This window comes from Mytilus californianus, unplaced genomic scaffold, assembly GCF_021869535.1.
Source record: "Mytilus californianus isolate M0D057914Y unplaced genomic scaffold, xbMytCali1.0.p SCAF_12, whole genome shotgun sequence".
In the NCBI taxonomy this organism is placed as follows: Eukaryota; Metazoa; Mollusca; class Bivalvia; order Mytilida; family Mytilidae; genus Mytilus; species Mytilus californianus.
Genome location: NW_026262604.1, coordinates 10,742,313 through 10,763,597, shown reverse-complemented (window position 1 = coordinate 10,763,597; position 21,285 = coordinate 10,742,313). Strand labels below are relative to the sequence as shown.

The 21,285-nt window shown below is 35.8% G+C and overlaps 1 long non-coding RNA gene across 1 annotated transcript; it reads left to right on the top strand.

Moving 5' to 3' along the window:
• Nucleotides 1-9,062: 9,062 nt before the first annotated feature.
• On the top strand, nucleotides 9,063-10,542 carry LOC127721375 (uncharacterized). Its single transcript, XR_007991192.1, has 3 exons — nucleotides 9,063-9,095; nucleotides 9,389-9,646; nucleotides 10,294-10,542. It is a non-coding gene; the product is annotated as an uncharacterized LOC127721375 (long non-coding RNA).
• Nucleotides 10,543-21,285: the final 10,743 nt, after the last annotated feature.

Below are 21,285 nucleotides of genomic sequence, written 5' to 3'. Positions count from 1 at the left end.
AAGTATCCCTGCCCTTCCCTGTGATACCGTAAGTATCCCTCCCCTCCCCTTTCATACTGTGAGTATCCCCTTTCCTGTCAAACTGTAAGTATCCCCTTTCCTGTCAAACTGACGGGGCCTCGGTGGACGAGTGATCTTAGTAGTCGAACTACTGAATGACTAGCTTGTCAACACCGAGGTTGTCAGTTCGAATCCGACACCAATTTTAATTGACTGATTGTCAGTTTTCTTACCGAAGGTCGGTGGTTATCTCCGGGTACTCCAGTTTCCTCCGTCAAGAAAAAAACTGACCGCCACGAACTAGCGCAATAGTGCTGAAAGTGGCGTTAAACACCAATCAATCAATCAATCCTGTCAAACTGTTAATACCCCATTCCCTGTGATACTGTCAGTATCCACCCCCTTCCCTATGATACTGCAAGTCAGTATCCCTCCCCTTCCCTGTGATACTGTAAGTCAGTATCTCTCCCCTTCCTTTTCATACTGTAAGTACCCCTCTCCGTTCCTGTCATATTGTAAGTATCCCCTTTCCTTTCATGCTGTTAGTATCCCCTTTTCTGTTAAACTGTAACGTTAATACCCCATTCCCTGTGGTAGTTGTAAGTATCCCTCCACTTCGCTGTGATACTGTGTATCCTTCCCCTTCCCTGTTCTACTGTAAGTATCTCCTTTCCTATCATACTGTAAATATCCCCTTTTTTGTCATGCAGTACGTAACCCCTTTCATGTCAATCTGTTAACACCCAATTCCCTGTGATACTGTCAGTATCCATCGCCTTCCCTGTGATACTGTCAGTATCCATCGCCTTCCCTGTGATACTGTAGTATCCATCGCCTTCTCTTTGCTATTGTAAATAGCCCTCCCCTTTCCTGTCATACTGTAAGTATCCCCTTTCCTGACATACTGTAAGTATCCATTTTCCTATCATACTGTCAGAATCCCCGTTCTTGACAGATTGTTATTCCTGTCCATTCCATGTGATACTGTCAGTATCCTTCCCTTTGATACTGTAAGTACCCCCTCCCCGTACCTGACATACTGTAAGAATCCCCGTTCCAGTCTTTCTGTTATTCCTTCCTTTCTCTGTGATACTTTCAGAATCCCTCTTTTTCTCTGTGATACTGTAAGTATTCCCTTCCCTGTGATACTGCAAGTTTCCCTCCCTACTCCGATCCACCTGTAAGTATCACCTTTCTTCACATATTGTAAGTAACTCTTTCATTCCCTGTCCTACTGCAAGTACCTCTATTCATTCTGTAAATATCCCCTTTTCTGTCATACTGTTTTTCTTTAAGTACCCCTCTCATTTCCTATCATCCTGTGTGTACCCCCTTTCCTGGTATACTGCGTGTATCCCCTTTCCTGTTATTCTGTTAATACCGTCTTTCTTTTCATACTATAATTACCCTTTTTCCTGTTTTAAAATGTACTGAAATTCCTTCCCTGTGATACTGTAAGCACTCCATTGCTGTCATACTGTTTATACCACATTCGAAGTTAATGTTGTAAGTACCCCTCTCCTTTCCTGTCCTTCATGATTTATGTTTACCGTTTCCTGTCATACTGTATGAACCCCCTTTCCAGTCATATTGTAAGTATTCCTTTTCTGTCATTCTGAAAGAACCTCTCCCCTTTCCTGTCATATTGTAAGTATCCCCCTTTCTATCATATGTTTAGTATCCCCTTTCTTGTCATATTGTTAGTATCCCTTCCTTGTGATACTGTAAGTATCCCTCTCCTTTCCTGCATTCGGTGTATCCCCCTCCCATGTCCTGACAAACTAAGTTTCCCTCCATTTTTGATTCATGTCATTCTGTTATTATTCCTCCACTTCCCTGCGAAACTCTTTTGATCCCCTGCCATTTCCTGTCATGCTGTACTGAAAAACACTGTACGGCTGAAACACATAAAACACAAAAAAAATATACAAAATTCAGGCATGTAAAAAATTAAACTTTTAATTATTACCCTGGCTTTTTATTATCACACCCGTATCAACCCGAGAGCCCTATAGTACATGTAAAATGAAAATTAGTACGGAAAATTAACAAAATTTCAATGGATCAATGTGTCGATAAAATAGACATGGAGACAAATATAAAAGTAGGCAAAGAAGTGCCTTTAAATTACTGTCAATAATCAGCAAAGAGTTTAATTGCTAGGGCAGGTTAATTTTTGTCGAGCCTGCGACTTTTGTCGCAAAAGCGAGACATAGCGATCCTACATTCCGTCGTCGGCGCCGTCGTCGTCGTCGTCGTCAGCGGCGGCGTCGTCAGCGGCGGCGTCCACAAATATTCACTCTGTGGTTAAAGTTTTTGAAATTTTGATAACTTTCTTAAACTATCCTGGATTTCTACCAAACTTGGACAGAAGCTTGTTTATGATCAAAAGCTAGTATCTAGAAGGAAATTTTGTGAAAATTTATTTCCTGTTTTTCCGTATATTACTTATAAATGGACTTAGATTTTCTTCCAGTTAACATTACATACAGTCTGCAGTTAAAGTTTTTAAAACATTTATTAGATTCATAAACCATCCTGGATTTTTACCAAACTTGGATAGAAGCTTCTTACAATCAAAAAAAAGTATCTAGAGGAAAATTTTTAATAATTGTTGCCCCATTTTTGTTGAGCCTGCGACTAACAGCAAAAGAAGGCGAGACACTGGGTTCCGCGGAACCCTTACGAATTTTTTATTCATTTTCACTTGTTCAAGGGTTGGCTTAGGTATTGACACATGGTCACCTCGACTTATCCCGTTCGGCTGTTAAACACATGAAGTTCATTTTAAATCAAACTTATCAGCTGGTATAATAATTTGCCGTATTGCGAAAGTTTGTCAGTATGAAGCATGTGCAGTGTAATAAAAAATTAAATTGTTTTATTTAAGGATCGTTTGTTTGAGTTTAGAAATCTAAAAATTGGTTTCCTCTGAGTTGTTATTTTATTACAAATTATAAAATCCGCAAGTTAAATCTGTTAAATTTCCTTGTGCAAAAGTCTACAGTCTGACATCCAATCAATAGAGCTTTATTGCGAAAAAAAATTGATAATAATAGTTAAGATGATAAAACACCTATAAAAGATTTACATTTAACGTGGAATGGTGAGCCATAGTAATTCCTTGACTGAAAAGTAGGATTTAGATATACTTAGCCCACCCAAAAAAGAAGAAATTCCATAAGTATATCAGGAAAATAACTGCCATAGGTTCTTGCGAGAAAAAGTAACAAAATGAATAAAAACTTAGAAAATGCATTATCGTGTGAAAAACTGTATTGTTACGTTACTGTCGAAGGAACATTTATCCAAATTCCATTCTTATTGCTCCAGTCGGAAAAACATGTGCCATTTTGTTATAAGATCATGTTGACTGTCGGATTGGTCAAATCGGATCCAAAATGATTTGTCTAGATTACAAAAAAAGTACTATATCACTGGCATTCACATTTTACTCCGAACTGAACACCACTGTCACTATACTACATAAAAGTCTTAAATATATTAATATGCAGCCGATGCGGGAAGGGGACTCAGTAATTTAAATGTCATTTAAACATAAAACAAAATTGTGTTTTAAAAAGGCTGGATTGATACCAGATCAATCAAGATGACACCTTATGGTGTAGATATGGTATATATATTAATAATACTGAGTGCTAGTCCTTTACATTTTTATAGGGCCAATTTAAATGGAACATTACAGGTATGAGTAGTTTAATGGCAGTGACCACTGTACACCTTTTGGAAACATATTTCTTAATGTCAAGACTTAAATAGTAAAATTATTATTTTTAGTAGAATTTTGTCCAACATAATGATTTTTAAATAATGAACACACTTTACTTACTCATTAAATTTCAGACACTAAAATTTGTCCAAAATAGCCTGTGGCACTAATGGCTCCGAACATAATACCTTGATTACAATTCAATTTACACAAACATTTACTAATCATAAAATATAAATGTCACCTACGTTGATATTTCAATATATTTGACAATTCAATTGCAACCAGCTATATTGGATTTACCAGGTAACCACCGAATTTCTTGGCGATTACTGACAAATGCCTAGGAATGCATGCATATATAAATAAGACGCATGCATATATAAATAAGACGCATGCATATTGTATATGAAGCTTGGTAGCGTACTAGCCTCGATAAAAAGCCGACTCAATGTACCGTGTAGTAGAGAAAAGGGTATCTCTTAGGCATCATGCATCTAATTTGCCACTGTGCGTGCCCCCACTCGATCAATTTTATATAACTGTTATTGTGCACAGACAAAATATATTTCATTGTAGAAGTCTATAACATTTCATGCTTTATGTAATACGATATACCACATCGTAAATGATTGGATTTTAAGAAGTGTTAAATGGTCGTACAAGTAAAATGTCTCATGCCATACTATGTTAGGGATGAGGGAGGGATAAATACCCTGCCACGTCCGGTCTGTGTTTTTGTTTGATGTTTTTCTGCTTTGTATCGATCTGATGAGTTAAGCCTTTTTCAACTGATTTTTATAGTTTGTTCTTATGCTGTCCTGTTACACCGCTGTCCAAGGTTAGGGGAGGGTTGAGCGCTCACATTTTTTGATGTGACTGGCAAAGTCAGGAGCCTGTAGTTAAGAGGTTGTCGTTGGTTCATGTCTGTCATATTTGTTTTTCTTAGATTGTTTTGTTATAAATTATGCCGTTAGTTTTCTCAATTGAATTGTTTCATATTTTTCATGCCGGGGCCTTTTATAGCCGACTATACGGTATGGGTTTTTCCGCTCATTGTTGAAGGCCGTACGGTTGCCTTGCTTACATCCACTTCATTTGAACTTGGGTGGATAGTTGTCTGATTGGCAATCATACCACATCTCCTTATTTTTATAGTATAGCAAATTCTCACAATGATCTAGAGACGCCAACTACTGCTAGGGGGAAATAACGGGAGATAATAAACCTGTCAAAATTCCTGACCATAATTTTTCTTGCGTTAGGTCGCGTCAACCATGTGACGTCATCATTAGATATTATGTGGCTAATTAATCTTAATTTTAATCAATCAACTAATTGCTTTGGAGTATAAACTCATCGTAAAAGAGAGGCTAAAAATACCAAAGGGATATTCAAACTCATAAGTCGAAAACAAAGTGACAATGGCATGGCAGAAAAACGAAAAACGACGAAAATACAAACAACAGTATACAAAACACAACATAGAAAACCAAAGACTTAACAACACGAACCCCACCAAAACAGGGGGTGATTAAAAGATAGTGTTAAAATTGCCGGATTCGAAACTACCAAAATCAGATATTTGAGTATGGATTTTCCATATTTTATGAAAATATAGAAGCGACGAAAATTAAAGGTACATGTAGTCAAGGTCGTTAAACACGCCCTAGTAGTAATAGGGATTCGTCAGTCCTAAGGTGAATCGCGCCAGATTGTATGCGATTTAAATGTATGGAACGCCGCATTACAATAATAAGATGTGACATGAAAAATTTACAGTATTATGTTTCTTAATTATATGAGTTATAATCAAATAATAAGTGTTATGTTTGGTAATTATTTGCATCGGCTCTGGGATCGACGGCGTGCGCATGCTCGACTATATGAGATTAAAAGGGGGAATATTTCTCATATGGAGGTCAACCAGAGCTTCCCTGAGACGTTTCAGTCACCGACACCGTAAGATCAACTCCGTTGTGGAAGATTAGGGCGGTGGTCCTAGATGCTCGCAACTCTACACAATTGTTACAAGCAGAACTGCCTAATCTTGTAATCTGGGTACTTCAGTGAAAGTGACTTGAACGTTATTGCATACAAAAAGAGGGGGTAACATATTTCAATTTAATGTTCTCGAAAATTTGAAGTTGTCTCCTCCACTGGAATGGTGATCAATAAATCACACTAGATAACTCCGTGGTCACATTTGCATAATGATACACTATGTAGTTGTGGTGTGGTCGTCAGTTTGCAAAGATTTTCGCTCAAACCGGTGCAAGGCGCCGTCTGAAACTTGCAATGAGGGGAGAGTTTTTGATCCGTGCTGAAGGCCTCACTGTAACTTTGAGATGAAGAATAGAAATAAAAGCGCTGTTCCTTTGCCTTTTGTGTTTTAGCTGTGCATGCACTAATTTTTTGGATACCCCATATGTTTTCTTTCCTTTAATATTCGTTCACCTACACCTTTAACCCATACAAAAAAAATAATATGATAAACATCTGTACATCATTAATCAATAACGCCAATTGATAAGCCGTAATCAATAAAACACTTTATGATGAGGTTATCCTCCAAGAAATTAATTGATTAGTCTCATAAATACTTAATGATGACGTCAGTGGGTATCCTCATTGTGTATCCCCTTGGGTAGCATCTCTTAAAAGTTTAACATTAACACAATGTCGCTTTAACTATTACTCTCCTCATTACTGATATACTTTTTTTTATTAGTTCTTCTGATGTTTGTGGCAGACAATAGACATTTGCAAAAAAAGTTTACAAGTTCAATATTTCTAACATAAATTAAAAGATTTATTTCGACTCTGATTAAAATATTGTTAAAAGTTATTTTCAATTTGAAAGTTTTAAACAAATATAGTTATTTTTCTCAATCGTTTCACTCCACCGAAAATAAAATTTTTCTTTTTTTAGAAAAAACCAAACACAGTATATAGGGTTGTGCGTTCGCTACATGATCGCATTTAATATAACATATTTAACATATCTACAATCAGACATACATAAATGCATCAAAATTCACCATAACAAGTCGATACGAACTGAGAAGTTAATATATAAAAGGTTATTTGGGGTTGATGGGTGGGAAATAGTGTACCAAAACTAACTTCTGTGTCGTAACTATCTTGTAACGAACGTTGCATTGCCATTAGTCAAGCGCCTTAAATTTTCTTTATATACTGACCGCCGAGATCGTCCGTGCAGAAAGGAATTCAATGGGTATTACCTTATCTAATTTAAATATTGAAAACCGTTATGTTAAACATAGGACCGAAAAGAAATGTAATGATTTTAAATTTTGACTCCAAATCAAATGAATTTGAAGCGATCAATAATTTAAAGAGTTAAGCAAGCATGGATTATTAATAGCAAATTATGTATGCTAGAACTTGATTTTCCTTCGTCGGTGTGCCTGTGATACCTGATTTTTTAATAAGCTGTGATAGATCTCTTATAGTTATTTGTGTGCAATACTCGAAGTAGTTACGTCGTTCCAAAACAATTTTCCTATTTGGCGACAGAAGTTTTATCTAGTGACGTCACACTTTTTACGGGAACGTCTGTGATGTCTAGTTATAGCGGACAAATAGGGATAAGGTGTAAAAGCAAATAGTTCTTCATCTTTTCTCTACTCATAATACGCTAAAAATACTCCCGGTATCTCCTTCCGCATTATTGACGACATTGAGCATCAGTACAAGTCAATTAATATTAATTGATTAATTAATTAGGGTGCTTTTTCATAGCTCAGATTAAAGAGAAATAAATTTACAGTACAAGATTCTTTATTTTTTGAGAAGGAAAAGAAGAAGTTGAATTAATTGTTGATGGAGAAACAATCACCGTCTTTGCTTCCATATAACGTTTGTATATATGTACATATACATTATGTAACATTTATTGTTGTGTATCTCTATACCAATTGTAATTTGGTTTGTTGAGAAATAAAGATATATATATATATATATATATAGAAACAATCACTGTCTTTGCAGACAATGAAATAGCCAAAAAGATCCATGCCAAAGGTTTTTAAGCATTTATGAAGATATATAATTGACAACGCCAAAAAATTAAAATAATTTGCTACACAGTATAATATGCATATCATAATCACAAATATAAAACAAAACCACTGCATCCAAAGAAATTCTAATATAATTTGTTGTTGGTTTTTTTTTATATATATTATTTATATGTTCACCTACTATTGCAGTCAAATGAAATATTAGTTCTTCAACTTGCAGTATAAACTTTCGTTAATATTTTTATATGCTAGGTCATAAAAGTGCTACAATAAACTTTAAAAAGGGTGATCTTACATTTTATTTAAACACTTACAACCTTTGCTATGTATACAAGTTTTTTTTCTCAACAGACACAACCTTGTTAAACAAGATCATTCAGCAGGATAAACATGGCAAATGGAAGGAACAATAAGACACTAGTAGTCAATTTTCAAAGCCACTACCAAAATGTCTATCCTCCAGCACTTCAGGCACATCTTTGATACCAGTGTCAATTTCTACAGTCCCATCGTGGACAGCAGAACCAATTATTTCAGGTACACCACGGACACAACAATCTAAAACTTCAGGCACATCTTTGACACCAGTCATACACGTCAAGCACTAAAGAAGCATTTCAGGCACATTTTTGACACCAGAGTCAAACACTTCAGGCACATCTATGACACCAAGAGAAACCTCCGAGTACAGGTAACTCACTATTTACTTTTAAGCTGTGCATTTTTAATCGAGACGTTGAATAAATTACCTCCCCTTTAATAACAAAAAAATATGAATCCTCAACCATTTTCTCTCTTAAACAACCCTAAAACAGGACTAAAATTATTTTTAAATGAATATAGGATGGTATACTTCAATCAGACAGTAACCCACCTACAAAAACAACCAAAAGACACGTAGTGGGCAAGAAACAGTCTTGAACAAGGTATTCATTTAATATGTAAAGCTTAAATGGTCCCAAGTCTACAAAAGTGTGTATAGATTAAATACAAACATTAATACAGACAAACTTTGCAAAGTTAAAGATATTAAGATGTGACGTCAAACATACATGAGTGTTATATATGTATGCAAATACAAATTAACATATTTTTGCATTTATACATGGATTTATCAAATAAGAAATAATTTTGGGTACTTCCTTATTCATCGTAAATGATGGGCAAACAAAAGACAAACAATAAAAATCAGATTTGTGAGCTAGAACACACAGTGAACTATGCATCTATTTTTAGAAGCAGATCATCCAGGAACAACAATCAATCTTAATACAGATGATGAATTATCATAAAAAAAGTGGTCAAAGAAGAATGAAAAGGTACTAACTAGCATTCAATATATCTGAAGACTTTGCACAATTTTTTTGCATTTGTTTCTAAAATATCGTCCTGAAAATGCATGAAATATTTGCCACTGTATTATGCAAACAACAATCAATGAATGTATACAATACCGTATTATCCAGGCATCAGTAAAACATGTCAAACATGAACCTGCATTATATGGTCTGAACAGTAGTCTCATAAATTAAAAAAAGCTTACAAAATTGTTTCAAATGTGTCCTAATCATGCTTAAAATAAACTTTGTGTTTTAATTATTATCTATTGCAGATGCGTTAAAATTCTATGACCCAGATGCCAAATATTTATGGTTAGGACTTCACCACTGCTTGTACACGACTTCCTGTCATAATGGGATTTAGGGAACGTCTTCAGGTGACAGGAAGGCAATTAAAAAAACGAATGGTACTTCACAGAACTTGCATACAACTATACATTCCCTGAACCAACACCAAGATACTTTATATGGTGCCGTAAAACATGGGAGTTTAAATTGCATCCAGCTGCAAAAATGGATTTTGAATGCGGGTAATGTTTTTTTTCGCTAGTTAAAGATATCTAAAAGTTCTACAATTTGTAAATATTTTAACATATGAAGCAACTAAAGAAATTATAGCAGTTTCATACAGTTTATTATGAAGCCCTTTTCTAGTTTCAGAAGAATGTATATACAAAACCTATAAATAAGCATTCAAAATTAAGTGCCATTATCAAATCTTCAAATGGGTGTATCACTGTTCAACAACAACTATCAATCAAATCATACAACAGGTGGTTTTAGGATGCCTTCTATCAAGTTCTTCTGATTAATTTGCTTTTGGCATAATATGTTCATGCATGCAGGCTGGCTAAATATCTTATTCTCTGCTTTAATAGTTGTATCAAATTTCATTGAGAAAATTGATTGAAATCATACTTTGAAAAAAAATAGCTAGTTAATTAGTTAATTCATCACTATATTGTACATACCTCTTGCCTATTACACTACTAGTCTTACATGTACGAGAAAATGTTAACTATCTTCCATGTTTGAATGTACATACTGTATGTTACATGTAGGTGACAATGTAAGCTTTGAACATAAATTTATTGGGAAATTTCATAACAGCCGTATAAAAGCAGGTGACTTTAATGTGCATGGTCATACCATTTGATTCTTTTTTTTTTAATTTCAGTTCGATTTTCAACATCAGATATTACCCAGCTTATAACCAAATCGACCGAAGATGTAGAGAGGAAACAACAGGAAAGGATGGCTCTACAAACAGAACTGGTCAATGTCGTGAAAGACTCTGTATAACAAAATCTAGAATTGGAACTTTGAATGAAAAAAAAAACTGTTTCAATGATTACATATCACAGGGTTATTTTAATTTTTATTGGAAGTTTGTGATTATGACTTAAATAAATGACACTTAAGATAGGTTTATTGAACTGAGATATTTTTTATGAGGAAAAGTTGTGAACTGTTGATTGGTGTTGATTTTCAAATTTATTGAAAATATTATCTTAATATCATTTAACTTGAAACTTATGTATATATTCTGTTTCCTGATTAATTCTAGGAAATAGCATGAAATATGCAATTCATAACTGTAATTCCAACATAATTTTGATTTAGGTTATGGATACCTTTCGTATATATTTTTGGATAAATACTCAAAATTTGCCAAATTCTGCCAAACTTGCGGTTTAAGGCTATCTTCAGGCATTTAGAACTTGGCCATAATATTGTAAGATTCTCAAAGTGCCCACATGGAGTTGTGAAACTATTACATTGATTAAAGATTGACATACCTTTTGAAACTCGGCCCTATTGTGAAATAAGTCCGGGGAATATTGGCACTACCTCTTTGATTTTAAAGTCAAATCAATCTTGAGTATGAATCCGCACGTACAAACGCATGCACTCACGCAATAGACATACGGTCTTCAAAAAAGAGGGGTGTCTATGCTATAAATGTCAAGATCTTAATCGAGTATTGAAATGTAAATAGATATAAGAAGATGTGGTATGAGTGCCAATGAGACAACTCTCCATCCAAGTCAAAATTTATAAAAGTAAACCATTATAGATCAAAGTTCGGTCTTCAACACGGAGCATTGGCTCATATCGAACAACAAGCTATAAAGGGCCCCAAAAATTACTAGTGTAAAACCATTCAAACGAGAAAACCAACGGTCTAATCTATATAAAAAATTCGTAAGGGTTCCGCGGAACCCAGTGTCTCGCCTACTTTTGCTGTTAATCGCAGGCTCAACAAAAATGAGGAAAAAAATCAATAAAAATATTCCTTTAGATACTATCTTTTGATTGTAAGAAGCTTCTGTCAAAGTTTGGTATAAATCCAGGATAGTTTATGAATCTAATAAATGTTTTCAAAACTTTAACTGCAGACTGTATTTAATGTTAACTGGAAGAAAAACTAAGTCCATTTATAAGTAAAATACGGATAAACAGGTACAAAACTTTAACAAAATTTCCTTCTAGATACTAGCTTTTGATCATAAACAAGCTTCTGTCCAAGTTTGGTACAAATCCAGGATAGTTTAAGAAAGTTATTAAAATTTTAAAAACTTTAACCACAGAGTGAATGTATTGTATCTTACGGTGTCGGTGACTGAAACGTCTCAGGGAAGCTCTGGTTGACCTCCATATGAGAAATATTCCCCCTTTTAATCTCATATAGTCGAGCATGCGCACGCCGTCGATCCCAGAGCCGATGCAAATAATTACCAAGCATAACACTTATTATTTGATTATAACTCATATAATTAAGAAACATAATACTGTAAATTTTTCATGTCACATCTTATTATTGTAATGCGGCGTTCCATACATTTAAATCGCATACAATCTGGCGCGATTCACCTTAGGACTGACGAATCCCTATTACTACTAGGGCGTGTTTAACGACCTTGACTACATGTACCTTTAATTTTCGTCGCTTCTATATTTTCATAAAATATGGAAAATCCCTACTCAAATATCTGATTTTGGTAGTTTCGAATCCGGCAATTTTAACACTATCTTTTAATCACCCCCTGTTTTGGTGGGGTTCGTGTTGTTAAGTCTTTGGTTTTCTATGTTGTGTTTTGTATACTGTTGTTTGTATTTTCGTCGTTTTTCGTTTTTCTGCCATGCCATTGTCACTTTGTTTTCGACTTATGAGTTTGAATATCCCTTTGGTATTTTTAGCCTCTCTTTTACGATGAGTTTATCCTCCAAAGCAATTAGTTGATTGATTAAAATTAAGATTAATTAGCCACATAATATCTAATGATGACGTCACATGGTTGACGCGACCTAACGCAAGAAAAATTATGGTCAGGAATTTTGACAGGTTTATTATCTCCCGTTATTTCCCCCTAGCAGTAGTTGGCGTCTCTAGATCATTGTGAGAATTTGCTATACTATAAAAATAAGGAGATGTGGTATGATTGCCAATCAGACAACTATCCACCCAAGTTCAAATGAAGTGGATGTAAGCAAGGCAACCGTACGGCCTTCAACAATGAGCGGAAAAACCCATACCGTATAGTCGGCTATAAAAGGCCCCGGCATGAAAAATATGAAACAATTCAATTGAGAAAACTAACGGCATAATTTATAACAAAACAATCTAAGAAAAACAAATATGACAGACATGAACCAACGACAACCTCTTAACTACAGGCTCCTGACTTTGCCAGTCACATCAAAAAATGTGAGCCCTCAACCCTCCCCTAACCTTGGACAGCGGTGTAACAGGACAGCATAAGAACAAACTATAAAAATCAGTTGAAAAAGGCTTAACTCATCAGATCGATACAAAGCAGAAAAACATCAAACAAAAACACAGACCGGACGTGGCAGGGTATTTATCCCTTCCTCATCCCTAACATAGTATGGCATGAGACATTTTACTTGTACGACCATTTAACACTTCTTAAAATCCAATCATTTACGATGTGGTATATCGTATTACATAAAGCATGAAATGTTATAGACTTCTACAATGAAATATATTTTGTCCGTGCACAATAACAGTTATATAAAATTGATCGAGTGGGGGCACGCACAGTGGCAAATTAGATGCATGATGCCTAAGAGATACCCTTTTCTCTACTACACGGTACATTGAGTCGGCTTTTTATCGAGGCTAGTACGCTACCAAGCTTCATATACAATATGCATGCGTCTTATTTATATATGCATGCGTCTTATTTATATATGCAGGCATTCCTAGGCATTTGTCAGTAATCGCCAAGAAATTCGGTGGTTACCTGGTAAATCCAATATAGCTGGTTGCAATTGAATTGTCAAATATATTGAAATATCAACGTAGGTGACATTTATATTTTATGATTAGTAAAAGTTTGTGTAAATTGAATTGAAATCAAGGTATTATGTTCGGAGCCATTAGTGCCACAGGCTATTTTGGACAAATTTTAGTGTCTGAAATTTAATGAGTAAGTAAAGTGTGTTAATTATTTAAAAATCATTATGTTGGACAAAATTCTACTAAAAATAATAATTTTACTATTTAAGTCTTGACATTAAGAAATATGTTTCCAAAAGGTGTACAGTGGTCACTGCCATTAAACTACTCATGCCTGTAATGTTCCATTTAAATTGGCCCTATAAAAATGTAAAGGACTAGCACTCAGTATTATTAATATATATACCATATCTACACCATAAGGTGTCATCTTGATTGATCTGGTATCAATCCAGCCTTTTTAAAACACAATTTTGTTTTATGTTTAAATGACATTTAAATTACTGAGTCCCCTTCCCGCATCGGCTGCATATTAATATATTTAAGACTTTTATGTAGTATAGTGACAGTGGTGTTCAGTTCGGAGTAAAATGTGAATGCCAGTGATATAGTACTTTTTTTGTAATCTAGACAAATCATTTTGGATCCGATTTGACCAATCCGACAGTCAACATGATCTTATAACAAAATGGCACATTTTTTTCCGACTGGAGCAATAAGAATGGAATTTGGATAAATGTTCCTTCGACAGTAACGTAACAATACAGTTTTTCACACGATAATGCATTTTCTAAGTTTTTATTCATTTTGTTACTTTTTCTCGCAAGAACCTATGGCAGTTATTTTCCTGATATACTTATGGAATTTCTTCTTTTTTGGGTGGGCTAAGTATATCTAAATCCTACTTTTCAGTCAAGGAATAACTATGGCTCACCATTCCACGTTAAATGTAAATCTTTTATAGGTGTTTTATCATCTTAACTATTATTATCAATTTTTTTTCGCAATAAAGCTCTATTGATTGGATGTCAGACTGTAGACTTTTGCACAAGGAAATTTAACAGATTTAACTTGCGGATTTTATAATTTGTAATAAAATAACAACTCAGAGGAAACCAATTTTTAAATTTCTAAACTCAAACAAACGATCCTTTAATAAAACAATTTAATTTTTTATTACACTGCACATGCTTCATACTGACAAACTTTCGCAATACGGCAAATTATTATACCAGCTGATAAGTTTGATTTAAAATGAACTTCATGTGTTTAACAGCCGAACGGGATAAGTCGAGGTGACCATGTGTCAATACCTAAGCCAACCCTTGAACAAGTGAAAATGAATCAAAAATTCGTAAGGGTTCCGCGGAACCCAGTGTCTCGCCTTCTTTTGCTGTTAGTCGCAGGCTCAACAAAAATGGGGAAACAATTATTAAAAATTTTCCTCTAGATACTTTTTTTTTATTGTAAGAAGCTTCTATCCAAGTTTGGTAAAAATCCAGGATGGTTTATGAATCTAATAAATGTTTTAAAAACTTTAACTGCAGACTGTATGTAATGTTAACTGGAAGAAAATCTAAGTCCATTTATAAGTAATATACGGAAAAACAGGAAATAAATTTTTACAAAATTTCCTTCTAGATACTAGCTTTTGATTATAAACAAGCTTCTGGTCTAAGTTTTGTACAAATCCAGGATAGTTTAAGAAAGTTATAAAATTTTAAAAACTTTAACCACAGAGTGAATGTAATGTTAACTGGCAGAAAAAACTAAGTTCATTTATAAGTAAAATACGGATAAACAGGATTTATTTTTTACAAAATTTACTTCTGGATACTATCTTATGATCATAAACAAGCTTTTCCAAGTTTGGTAGAAATCCAGGATAGTTTAAGAAAGTTATCAAAATTTCAAAAACTTTAACCACAGAGTGAATATTTGTGGACGCCGCCGCTGACGACGACGACGACGACGCCGACGACGGAATGTAGGATCGCTATGTCTCGCTTTTGCGACAAAAGTCGCAGGCTCGACAAAAATTAACCTGCCCTAGCAATTAAACTCTTTGCTGATTATTGACAGTAATTTAAAGGCACTTCTTTGCCTACTTTTATATTTGTCTCCATGTCTATTTTATCGACACATTGATCCATTGAAATTTTGTTAATTTTCCGTACTAATTTTCATTGTACATGTACTATAGGGCTCTCGGGTTGATACGGGTGTGATAATAAAAAGCCAGGGTAATAATTAAAAGTTTAATTTTTTACATGCCTGAATTTTGTATATTTTTTTTGTGTTTTATGTGTTTCAGCCGTACAGTGTTTTTCAGTACAGCATGACAGGAAATGGCAGGGGATCAAAAGAGTTTCGCAGGGAAGTGGAGGAATAATAACAGAATGACATGGAAGGAAGTACTTACAGAATGAATCAAAAATGGAGGGAAACTTAGTTTGTCAGGACATGGGAGGGGGATACACCGAATGCAGGAAAGGAGAGGGATACTTACAGTATCACAAAGAAGGGATACTAACAATATGACAAGAAAGGGGATACTAAACATATGATAGAAAGGGGGATACTTACAATATGACAGGAATGGGGAGAGGTTCTTTCAGAATGACAGAAAAGGAATACTTACAATATGACTGGAAAGGGGGTTCATACAGTATGACAGGAAACGGTAAACATAAATCATGAAGGACAGGAAAGGAGAGGGGTACTTACAACATTAACTTCGAATGTGGTATAAACAGTATGACAGCAATGGAGTGCTTACAGTATCACAGGGAAGGAATTTCAGTACATTTTAAAACAGGAAAAAGGGTAATTATAGTATGAAAAGAAAGACGGTATTAACAGAATAACAGGAAAGGGGATACACGCAGTATACCAGGAAAGGGGGTACACGCAGGATGATAGGAAATGAGAGGGGTACTTAAAGAAAAACAGTATGACAGAAAAGGGGATATTTACAGAATGAATAGAGGTACTTGCAGTAGGACAGGGAATGAAACAGTTACTTACAATATGTGAAGAAAGGTGATACTTACAGGTGGATCGGAGGAGGGAGGGAAACTTGCAGTATCACAGGGAAGGGAATACTTACAGTATCACAGAGAAAAAGAGGGATTCTGAAAGTATCACAGGGAAAGGAAGGAATAACAGAAAGACTGGAACGGGGATTCTTACAGTATGTCAGGTACGGGGAGGGGTACTTACAGTATCAAAGGGAAGGATACTGACAGTATCACATGGAATGGACAGGAATAACAATCTGTCAAGAACGCGGATTCTGACAGTATGATAGGAAAATGGATACTTACAGTATAACAGGAAAGGGGAGGGCTATTTACAATAGCAAAGAGAAGGCGATGGATACTACAGTATCACAGGGAAGGCGATGGATACTGACAGTATCACAGGGAAGGCGATGGATACTGACAGTATCACAGGGAATTGGGTGTTAACAGATTGACATGAAAGGGGTTACGTACTGCATGACAAAAAAGGGGATATTTACAGTATGATAGGAAAGGAGATACTTACAGTAGAACAGGGAAGGGGAAGGATACACAGTATCACAGGGAAGCGGAGGGATACTTACAACTACCACAGGGAATGGGGTATTAACGTTACAGTTTAACAGAAAAGGGGATACTAACAGCATGAAAGGAAAGGGGATACTTACAATATGACAGGAACGGAGAGGGGTACTTACAGTATGAAAAGGAAGGGGAGAGATACTGACTTACAGTATCACAGGGAAGGGGAGGGATACTAACTTGCAGTATCATAGGGAAGGGGATGGATACTGACAGTATCACAGGGAATGGGGTATTAACAGTTTGACAGGATTGATTGATTGATTGGTGTTTAACGCCACTTTCAGCACTATTGCGCTAGTTCGTGGCGGTCAGTTTTTTTTCTTGACGGAGGAAACTGGAGTACCCGGAGATAACCACCGACCTTCGGTAAGAAAACTGACAATCAGTCAATTAAGATTGGTGTCGGATTCGAACTGACAACCTCGGTGTTGACAAGCTAGTCATTCAGTAGTTCGACTACTAAGATCACTCGTCCACCGAGGCCCCGTCAGTTTGACAGGAAAGGGGATACTTACAGTTTGACAGGAAAAGGGATACTCACAGTATGAAAGGGGAGGGGAGGGATACTTACGGTATCACAGGGAAGGGCAGGGATACTTACAGTATTACAGGGAATTGGAGGAATAACAGAATGACTGGAAAAGGATACTTACAGCATGTCAGGAAATGAAAGGGGATACTTACAGTATGTCAGGAAAAGGGAGGGGTGATAAAACAATGACGGGAAATAGGATACTTGCAATATCACAGGGAAGGGGTATCAACACTATCACAGGAAAAGAGATACTAGCAGTATTAAAGAAAAGGGGATGGATACTTACAGTATCACAAAGAAGGGGATGGATACTTACAGTATCACAGGGAATAGGGTATTAACAGTTTGACAGGAAAGGAGATACTTTCAGCATGACAGGAAAGGGAATACTTACAGTATGTCAGCAACTGGAAAGGATACTTACAGTATGTCAAAAACGGGAGTGGATACTTACAGTATCACAAGGAAGGAATCACAAAAATACTAGAGAGGGATACTTACAATATGTCAGGAAAGGGGAGGTGGTAATTACAGAATAACAGGAAAGGGGAAGGGTAATTAAAGAATGATAGGAAATTGGATATTTACAATATCACAGGAAGAAGGTATTACCAATATGACAAGAAAGGAGATACTATTTAAACAGTATGACAGGAAAGGGGATGGATACTTACAGTATCACAGGGAAGGGGAGGGATACTTACAGTATCACAGGGAGAGGAAGGGATACATACAGAATGACAGGAAAGAGGATACTTACAGTATGTCAGGAAAGGGGAGGGGTAGCAACACAATGACAGGAAATGTGATACTTGCATTATCACAGGGAAGGGAGTATTAACACTATGACAGGAAAGGAGATAATAACAGTATGACAGAAAAGCGGATGGATACCTATTGTATCACAGGGAAGGGGAGGGATACTTACAGTATCATATGGAATAGGGTGTTAACAGTTTGACAGGAAAAGGGATACTTATAGTATGACAGGAAAGGGAATACGTACAGTATGAATGGAAAGGGACACTGACTTACAGTATCACAGGGAAGGGGAGGGATACTGACAATATCACAGGGAATGGAGTATTAACAGTTTGACAGGATTGTTGGATTGATTGATTGGTGTTTAACGCCACTTTCAGCACTATTGCGCTATTTCGTTGAGGTCTGTAATTTTTTGTTTGAGGAAGACGGAGTGCCCGGAGAAAACCATCGACTTTCGGTAGGAAAACTGACAATGCTTGTCGATTCAGATTGGAGACGAATGCACCTGTCACGTGCCGGATTCGAACTCACAAACGCAGTGTTGACAGGCTAGTGATTCAGTAGTTCGACTCCTAAGACAACTCGGTCACCGAGGCCCCGTCAGTTTGAGAGGAAAGGGGATACTTACAGTATGACAGGAAAGGGGATACTTACAGTAAGAGAGGAAAGGGAATTCTTACAGAAACAAAAGGGAGGTGAGTGATACTTACAGTTTCACAAGGAAGGGCAGGGATACTGACAGAATGACAGGGGATAGGACAGAATGATATGAAACGGATACTAACAGTATGTCAGGAAAGGTGAGGGGTTATAAAACAATCATAGAAAATGTGATACTTGCAATATCCCAGGGAACGGTATATTAACAATATGACATGAAAGGAGATACTAACAGTTTGACAAAAAAGGGAATGGATACTTACAGTATCGCAGGGAAGGGAAGGGATACTTACAGTATCACAGGGAATAGGGAACTAACAGTTTGACGGGAAAGGGGATACTTACAGCATGACAGGAAAGGGGATACTTACACTATGTCAGGAACAGGGAGGGGTACTTACAGTATGAAAGGGAAGGGGAGGGATACTGACTTACAGTATCACAAGGAAGGGGAAGGACACTGACTCTCAGTATCACAGGGAAGGGGAGGGATACTGACTTACAGTATCACGAATGGGAGGGATACTGAATTACAGTATCACAGGGAGGGGAGGGATACTGACTTACAGTATCACGGGGAAGGGGAAGGGGATACTGACTTACAGTATCACGGGGAAGGGGAGGGATACTGACTTCCAGTATCACGGGGAAGGGGAGGGATACCGACTTACAGTATCACGGGGAAGGGGAGGGAAACTGACTTACAGTATCACAGGGAAGGGGAGGGATACTGACTTACAGTATCACGGGGAAGGGGAAGGGGATACCGACTTATATTTATTGAATAAATTTTAATTACAAAGTTGCTTCATATATTTAAGTTCAAGAAAAAATCAAAAATTTATTTTTAAAATTAGTGTGTTCTTGTTCAGAGAAAAATAATCTCAAAACTGAATTGTGACTTTTTGTCCTGTGACCTTTCGTCCGTGACTTTTTGTCCGTGACTTTTTGTCCTGTGACTTTCTGTCCTACATTCGTAAATAATTACAAATGTTGATTCCTATATCTTATAAATAATTGCTAAATGATTAAAACCAATCATACTGTAGACATATTTCATTCTACATGCATAATAGTCAATGTTAATAGGGTAAATTAACAATTATTGTACCAAAATGTGGTTTTAAAAATAGCAAAGTATTATTGTATCCTAATTTAACAGAAAAAAATGTGTGTAATGTCATCTGTTGCAATATATATTAAGTATTACACGTGGACAGGATGTTCCCAATACAATTAAGGTATTCCAAATAAGTTATACACACCCCAGGGTACACACGACTATCATATATAAAATTACTGCTTTTCCTGTAATCAGCCATGCAACTTATATGTTGACTTACCACGCCACTACAATTTTTAAAAGTTTGTTGATAGATGAAAATGAAAATCATCATTTTAATTAAAACATTTTGAATTAAAATGGATTTTCTTCATCAAAAATATATATGAAATTCAACACTCAATTTTGAATAAAAAGTGTTTTTGGTTGTTCTAAAAAAAATGAATAAGTTTTTGAATCAAGATGGGAACAAAGTCTTTGTCCCGAACGAAAGTCCCCCCTTTTTTAGCCACACACACACACACACAAGATGAATGGTGGGGTTCAAAAGAGACACATGGTCACATTTTAAAACTGCCTCGAGTCACCCATTTTAGTAAAGCAAATTTGACTGGCAGTTTTTTGACCGGCGAAAATCTCAAATGCTGTTTGTCAGTAACCTCGACATATATTCCAGGTGAAAACAATTTTATTAAACGTTTAATAAAAAATAAATTAAAATTAAACTACATGGGGGGGGGGGGGGGGGGGGTCATTCGGGGTTTTCCACATAGGTGCACCCAAAGGGTATCTTACTATACACATCCTTGATTCTTCTAAGTTTAGTTTAGCGATAATAAAAATGAGTATATAACAGCAAAAGAAAGTGTTTAGACAGTGCAGAATGTGTCTATACACAATTCAAGCGAAATTTATACTGTTGAGATAGTGTCAAGACATCTTTAAGACCGTCAAAAATGTGTCGAGATATATTCAGACAGCTTTAAGACTGTCAAGAATGTGTCAAGACATATTCAGACATTATTAAGAATGTCAAGAATATGTCAAGACTGATCGAGACAAATTTAAGACAGTCAAGAATTGGTCGAGACTAATCAAGACTCTTTTCAGATGATACAGAAAGTGTTGAGAAATTTTTAGACAATTTTAATACTGTCAAGACACTTGTCAAGAAAAATCAAGAACCTTATTACACAAATTCATAATATGTTAAGAATTTTTTAAAATAATTCAGACAAAGAAAGAATGTCGAGTAAAAATTCATGCAAATTCAG